The sequence below is a fragment of the Amblyraja radiata genome, chromosome 19 (assembly GCF_010909765.2).
Source record: "Amblyraja radiata isolate CabotCenter1 chromosome 19, sAmbRad1.1.pri, whole genome shotgun sequence".
Classification (NCBI taxonomy): Eukaryota; Metazoa; Chordata; class Chondrichthyes; order Rajiformes; family Rajidae; genus Amblyraja; species Amblyraja radiata.
The window spans coordinates 38,174,566-38,182,596 of NC_045974.1; the positions used below are offsets into that span (position 1 = coordinate 38,174,566).

Consider the following 8,031-nt stretch of genomic DNA (forward strand, 5'->3'; position numbering starts at 1 on the left):
TTGTCATTTCTGCACCCAGGTATGGAGTTTATATCTTAGTTTAGTTGAGAGATACAGCGCGAAAACAGGGCATTCAGCCCACCGAGACCGTGTCGACCAGCGATCCCCATACACTAACACTATACTACACACTGGGGACAATTTACAATCTTACCGAAGCCAATTAACCTACACACCTGTAGGTTTGGAATGTGGCAGGAAATGAGAGTCCTGGAGAAAACCCATGTGGCCATTGAGGCAATATCAAGAGAGCTCAAAAATTAGAAAGCTGCAATCACTCTGATGGGATTATATGTTAGGCCTCCCAATAGCCAGGAAGAAAGAGGAAATGACATGTAGACTATGAAAAGATATAAAAACAATAGGGTTGTCATAGTGGTGACTCTAACTTCCCCAGTATTGACTGGGTCTTCCCCGATGCAAAAGGTTAGGGAGAACAGAATTTGTTGGGTGCCTCCAAGAGTGTTTCCTGAAAATGTGCATGGACAATTCAACTAGAGGAGGGACCATATTGGTCCTTGTATTGGGAAACCAGCTGGTTGGGTGACGTGTTTCATTTGGAGAGATTTTGGAAACAGCGGTCACAACTCCTTTTAAGATAGTTATGAATAAGGATCAAGATCAAGAGTGATTAATTGTCATGTGCATCAGATATGAATGGGAATGATGGAATTCTTTCTTGCTGCAGCGTTACAGGCATATTAGCAGCAGCAACGATAAATTATCGCTCATTCCAAGTTAACCAGACCGCAACAGTGTAAAAACCAAAGTATGTTAAGCAACCATAATTATGCAAAATCCTTTGTAGCCTTAGTAGTTCAGTGCTGAAGTCTGGTTGTGCAGGGTTGTACAGGACCCTGAAGTTTGATGGGAAGACACTTTTTAAAATCTGGATGTAATTATTCTCCGGCTTCTCTACCTTTTAGCCAGAGGAAGCCATGATGTAACCAATCAATATGCTTCCCACTGTACTCCTCTAGAGGTTTGCTAAATAATTCAGCTGGACCTTGGAAGGGTGGGAGGGGAGGAAAGTACAAAATTTGACATGTAGCAGTTTGTTTTAAAAACTGGATGATCAGTGTTCCGTACCAGAGGACCATGTTCTAGTGATTTGAAGTAAATAAGGAGAGACAAGTGCACAAGTATGACAAGTAAGGAAACCTTGGATGAAAGGAGAGATTGTAAATATAGGTCAAATAGAAGTATGTAACATTTACGAAGATGAAATCAGACGGGGCTTTTGAGGAAAATAAAGAAAGCAGGAGAGAATTAATGTAGGGAATTAGGCAGGCCAAAAGGAGCGATGAAATGTCACTGGCAAGTAGAATTAAATGGAATCCCCAAGGCTACATGCATTTAAAAACACGAAGGTAACCAGGGAGAGGATCGGACCACTCAAGGATAAAGGAAGGAATTTGGTGTTGAGGATGTAGGTGAGATAGCAAATGATTAGTTTGTATCGGTGTTTCAGAGCTGCCAAGTAGTATGCATTTTCCGTATTTTGCGATATGCAATCAGAATACGAATGTACGGATTTGCTTTGTAAAATACGGATTTAAAAAAAATCAGCCTGACTTCCTGTTTCATCTTGCTGCTTAAAAAATGCAAAGATATAAAAAGTCATACTATAGTCATACTGTACCTCTAAAAATTATAGCAGATTAAATCTATTAGTATTTTAAATTGCAAGATCTGGATGATTATTTTTGTAAGCTTTGATCTGCCTGTCCCGCTCCAGGTTTAAACAACGCTGTCAGTTTAACGCGTGGGAATTTAACGAACAGCGCTATGGGTTCTAAAAATAGCGCTCCCAGCTGGAGCGCTATTGCCTTTACACATAGCGCTATGGGCTTTACACATATCGCTATGGCCACAGCGCTATGAGTCACAGACTGTTAGGGGAGGGAGAAGGAGGGAGGGAATAAGAGGGGGAGGGAGGAAAAAAGGAAGGAGGGGAGGGTGGGAGGGAGGGGGAGGGATAGAGGTAGGGAGGGTGGGAGGGAGATGGAGGGAAAGAGAGGAAGGAAGGAGAGAGCAAGGGAGGGCGAGGGAGGCTTCCAAAATGGCTTCTACATCATCATCTGGTGCTAAAAGCAGGAAGCAGCCGTTCAAACAGCAGTATACAAATAGATGGCAATGAATGCACTGTCAAGTAAGGTGCGTAGAAGACATGTCAATTGGTAGCAAGGTTATGCATTCTTGTACTCTTACATGGGTGTGACCGCACATAGAAAAATAACAATTTTTTCAGCAAAATGGCACCGCGTAAAATACTGATTTCCTCAGCATAATACTGATTTTCAGGTACTAGAATACTGAAATGCTCTGGCAAAACTTGACTGCTCTGGTGTTTACTGAGCAAAAGGACATGGAGGATAGGGATCAAGAAGATGGTGGTGTTGGGTCTCGTGCAGAGAATGAAAGGTGGACCTGATGGAATCTCTCTCAGGTTTTTGAGATAAGCAAGAGGGGAGATTGCTAAATCCTTGATGACATATTTGTATCCTTCCTAGCCATAGGCAAGGTGCTAGAGCACTGGAGAGTAACCAATGTTGTTCCTTTAAAGAAGTGATATAGAGATGATACAGGAAATTATAGGCAGGTGAGCCTCACGTCAATGATAAGGTAGCTATTGAAGAGAATTCTTGGGATTTACTTGTATTTGGAAGTGAATAGGCTCATTAAAGGTAGTCAGCTTGGCGATGTACGGGATAGGTCAAGTCTACCAAACTTGAATGGGCTTTTTGAGGAGCTGACAAAGATGATCAATGAGTGTAGGGCTGTGAATATTATCTACATGAGCTATAGTAAGGCATTAGACAAGGTCCCTCAGGCTAATACAGAACATTAAGACGCATGGGATCCATGGTGTCTTGATAGTTTGGATTCACAATTGGCTTACCCATACCACTACTCTTAGTGGTGGAAAGGTGTTATTTTGGCTAGAGGTGTGTGTCCAGTGGTGATCAGTGCTTGGATCTCTGCTGCTTGTGATCTATTTAGATGACTTGGACAAAACTGTAGATGGGTTGGTTAGCAAGTTTACAGAAGACACAGAAATTGGTGAAGTTGCAGACTGTGAAGAGGTTTGTCAAAGCATTGAGCAGGGTATAGATCAGTTACAGATGTGGGAGAGAAATAGCAGAGAGAGTTTAAACCAGGCACTTTGGGAGGTCTAATGTAAGGAGTTAATGATAAGATCCTTAACAACACTAATGTTCAGAGGGGTCTAGGGTTCAAAGTCCATAGCTCCTTGAAAGTAGCAACACAGGTAGGTAAAATGGTAAAGAAAGCGTTGGGTATGCTTGCCTTCATAAGTCAGAGCATTGTGTCAGAAACACGTGTCATAGCTTTGTAAAACTTTAGTTAGACCGCATTTAAGGCAACTTTATTTATATAGCACATTTCATACACGAGGCAGACTCAAAAGTGCTTCACATAAAAACATGTCATACAATAAATGAAATAATAAAATGAAATAAAATAGAAGAACTAAAAGAAAAGAAAAGCAAAATTAAAAATGCATTATAAAAAGTGCAAAAGTTAAAAGTGCAATGTAGTTAAGATTTAGCTGAAAGCTAAAGTAAACATAAAAGTTTTCAGTCTTGTTTTAAAAGTGGTCAAAGTTGAGGCAAGTCTTAAATCTTCAGGAAGTGTATTCCAGCTATTTGTTGCATAGTAACTAAATCCTGCTTTCCCATGTTTTGTATTTACTCTGGGAATCACTAGCAGATTGGTTTCAGAAGATCTTAGCGGTCTCGAAGGCTTATATAGTGGAAGCATGTCAGTGATATACTTTGGCCCTAAACCATGTAGTGATTTATAGGTGAGCAGCAGGATTTTAAAATCAATTCTCTGACATACAGGGAGCCAATGTAAGGATTTAAGAATTGGTGTAATATGCTCAAATTTTTTGGTCTTTGTTAGAACTCTAGCAACAGCGTTCTGAACAAGCTGTAGCTGCCTGACAGTTTTTTTTGGAAGACCTGCAAGGAGACCGTTACAATAATCTAGCCTACTATTAATAAAGGCATGTACAAGTTTTTCTAAGTCTTGAGCTGACATGAGTCCTCTTAATCTTGCTATGTTTTTGAGGTGATAGTAGGCCGATTTTGTTACTGATTTGATGTGACTGTCGAAATTTAAATCTGAATCCATAATGACCCCAAGATTTCTGGCTTTGTTTGAAGTTTTCAGGGACAGAGAGTGAAGGTGTTGGGTTACTTTAAGCCTTTCTTTTTTAGCACCAAAAACAATTATCTCCGTTTTGTCCTTATTTAGTTGGAGAAAATTTTGGCACATCCAGTCATTTAGAGTATTGTATGCAGTTATGATTGCCCAATTACTGGTTTAGAAGCTTAGGAGAGAGTGCAGAAGTTTGACAGGATGCTCCCGCATTAGAGGGTGTTAGCTTTAAGAAGAGGTTGGACAAACTGGGATTGTTTTCTCTAAAAATCGGTGGCTGAATGATGATGTGATAGATGTTTATAAAGTTGAGAGGAATGGATAGGGTAGGCAATTAGAATGTTTTCCCCAGGGAGGAAATGTCAAATACTAGTGAACATAGCTTGAATGTCAAAGGGGGAAAGTTTAAAGGAGACATAGAGGACAATTTTGTTTTACGCGGCATAGTAAGTGGTTCTCTTCTAATTTATGTGTACATCCATTGGTGCCAAATGACTCCGTTTGCCAATATGCTGAAGGGCTCCGTTAAATTTCAACCTGATGAATGTTCTGTACAAAGGAAACTTTAAAGTTGTGGTTTTCTTGGCTAATAATACAGAAAACCTTATGAACTTGTGTAAACTGAATACCATGTAACATTGTGTGTTTGTATTAAAAAAAAGAAAGAAAACTCCTTTCTTTAATCTCATTCACTCACTCCCTTCTGCTTGCGGTCTTTTAAAGAAACAGGCTTGTTTCAAGGGCCAATTCCATTGGATGTCACACTTTCCATCTGCTAGTCATCCTGCTGGACCAGTAGTGGAAGGTGGTGTAAAACATCACCGTCCCTGGTTAATTTCTCTTGTTCCAGACTCGCAGAATTGTTCAATGTAAAACAAAAACGATTTTCTGAAAGTGTTAATATAAATGCCGGTCATAATGCCAGAAGATATGTTGTAAAGCAAAGATATGTTGATTAACCTGATTATTAAATTGCTTAATTTATTTGAAAGTTTTTAGAAACTCCAAGTATGTATTGATGATAATGAAAAGCACTTAAGACAAATTTTATATTGGTATATATTGATATAAACATAGGGAAAACATTTAAGTTAATTTCTTATTTGTACTGAAGATTTCAAGTAACAATGTGGAATATATCTGAATTATGTCATTAAGCTGAAAAGACTGCAGAGAAGATTTATGAGGGTGTTGCCAGGACTTGAGGGCCTGAGCTACAGGGAAAGGTTGGTTGGGCTAGAACTTTATCCCATCGAACGCAGGATACTGAGGGTTGATCTTATAGAGGTCATAGAGTTATACAGTGCGGAAATGGGCCCATCGGACAAGCTTGCCCATGTCGACCAAGATGCACCATCTACGCTCATTCTATATACACACCAGCCTCTGTGTGACAAAGTTGCCCTTCAGGTTTGTATTAAATCTATCCCCTCTCATCTTAAACTTGTGTCCTCTGGTTCTTGATTCCCCTATGGATAATAATCACCCTATTTATTCCTCTCATGATCTTATACACCTCTATAAGATCACCTCTCTGCCTCCTGCGCTCCAAGAATGAAAGTCCTAGTCTGCCCAGTCTCTCCCTATAGCTCAGGCCCTCAAGTCATGGCGTCATCCTCATGAATCCACTCTGTACTCTTTCCAGCTTAAGGTGGATCAAATCATAAGTGGAATTGATATGGAGAACCATAGGTCATAAGTTTAAGGTGAGAGAGGAAAGATTTAATAAGAACCTGAGAGGCAACTTTTTCATTAAGGGTACTGGGTATATGGAATGAGCTGCTAGATGAGATAGTTGAGGGAGGTAAAATAACAACAGTTAAAAGACACTTGGACAGGTACATGGATTGGAAAGGATTAGAGGGACATAGGCTAAATACAGGAATATTGGACTAACAGATGGGGCATCTTGGTCAGCATGGACGAGTTGGGCTGAATGACCTTTTCTATGCCATATGACTAGAAAGGATGAAACAATGGAAATGGGTTCTGAAAAAAGATATTTAAGTGTATTTTGAGAAGGTTGATAATTTTCAGGTCAGACATCAAAAGGATTGGCATTTGGGTCTTAATAATCACCTATTTAAAAAAGAAAATTTAACTTACTAAAGTTTCTCTTGTTTAACTCCTAGATCTGATGAACCATCTCTCATTTTGACAGTGCCAGCATTCCACTTTAGTGAACCCAATGACAATTGAAAAATGGACTTTCCTGTGGTGGTACCTTTCAACAAACGGATGAAAGCTCCCAAGTCATTTTGCACAAAGAACAGAAAGCTATTTTTTACTTCAAAACATTCTATTCGTAGGCAACTGTTAAACTGTATCCTACTTTCAGTGTTATTACTGATCATATGGGAGGAAGCATACCTTTTACCAATGTTGTATTAAACTTATAATTAGTAGAAATCCCTTTTTTGGCAAAGACAAATTGTAATTTACTGAAAGCTCCACTATTTTAGCATCATTTAGATGGAAGTCCTAAGATCTCTTTAGATGATTTCTCACAGCCAACTGCTTATTTGATATTTGTATCTTCTTTAAAATGGAGATGCAAGATAATCGTTCTAGTGTATAATTGCGCTCTGATCATTGAAAGCTATTAAAATTATTTTTTTTTATTTTAAAATGACCTGTGGAAATAGTTACTCTGTATAGAATATGTATGTTTTGTCTCATTTATATTTTGTCTGTTCTATAATATTGCCTTTTAAATAGCTGTTAACATTTTCAGAAAATGTCTTTCCTTGTGAGTTTCCTTTTTGTTTACATAAGGAACAATGTTTATATGGATTGTACAGTGCGGGTCTACATCGGAAATATATATTTTAACATATTTTAAGATTTTGCGAGTTTGTTTGGAGATCGAAATGCTCCTGAGCTGTAGGTTCTCACTGTAATTCTGCTTGCTTATGCATATTTGTAATTACCAGTACCAAATATACATTGAATTAGACATTGCCTGTTAGTGGTTATGTTACGTGTGTACTGTTTTGTTGAAATGTTTCTAAGTGGAAGAGTACTGTGGGTATTGATGGTGAATGTGAGAATAATTATTTGAGTGTAATTGGTTACATAGCCTAAGTTCTGCTGATCTTATTTTATAATGCCTTGAATGCTTTGTGTACATTAATATTTGGATAGAAGATTATCTGAGGAATTGAGCCACGGTGTTTGAAATTGAAAATTAATGCTACAGATGCTTTAAGGTAGCCAAATGCAAACTTATAAAGCCTTAATTTCCATAGAGTGCAATTTTTTGAATAACCTCTTCTGTTCCATAAATTTAGATTGCTGTGCAAGGGCTTGCATTATGATTATCTGCCACTTGAATGTTTTGTCATGTTTTAACTGCAAGTAAATAAAGTACCTGTTTAACTTTTGTAACGGTAACATTGTGTACAATGAATACTGTTGTGTGTGTTCATGAATTTGTAGTGGTTACATTTTAGAAGTTTTGATCTAAACGGGGTACTGACTTTGGATGATCAGCCATGATCGTATTGAATGGCGGTGCTGGCTCACAGGGCCGAATAGCCTACTCCTGCACCTATTTTCTATGTTTCTAAAAGCATCACCTTGGAGCAGGCTGTGTGCTTGGTATTGATGGAAAATACTATATCTGATTGTTTACTTTTAACTTTTAGTTTGTACTTGCATTGGTATTATGCCACAAAATAAATTGATTAATATAGAATGAGCCAGGGAATCATTTTAGTTGCTATTCTTAATCCCTGAAATTCTTCTGCATTAATAAACCCTTTCATTATAAGCATGCTTTTTCTATAATATGCAAACATAGTTTTTGCTCTCATTTTGTAAAATAGGGGAAAGAAAGGATTTACT

General features: G+C 38.3%; 1 protein-coding gene across 3 annotated transcripts in view; it reads left to right on the plus strand.

Annotated features, from left to right (window-relative positions):
- rap1b (RAP1B, member of RAS oncogene family) overlaps nt 1-7,578 on the plus strand; it is a 45,046-nt gene extending 37,468 nt beyond the window's left edge. The window contains exon 9 of one of the 3 annotated variants that reach the window (XM_033038277.1): nt 6,318-7,578. The gene's annotated coding sequence lies outside the window, so the exon portion shown is untranslated. The remainder of the gene's footprint in view (nt 1-6,317) is intronic. The other 2 variants (XM_033038278.1, XM_033038276.1) reach the window with 2 other exon arrangements.
- The last annotated feature ends 453 nt before the right edge of the window (nt 7,579-8,031 follow it).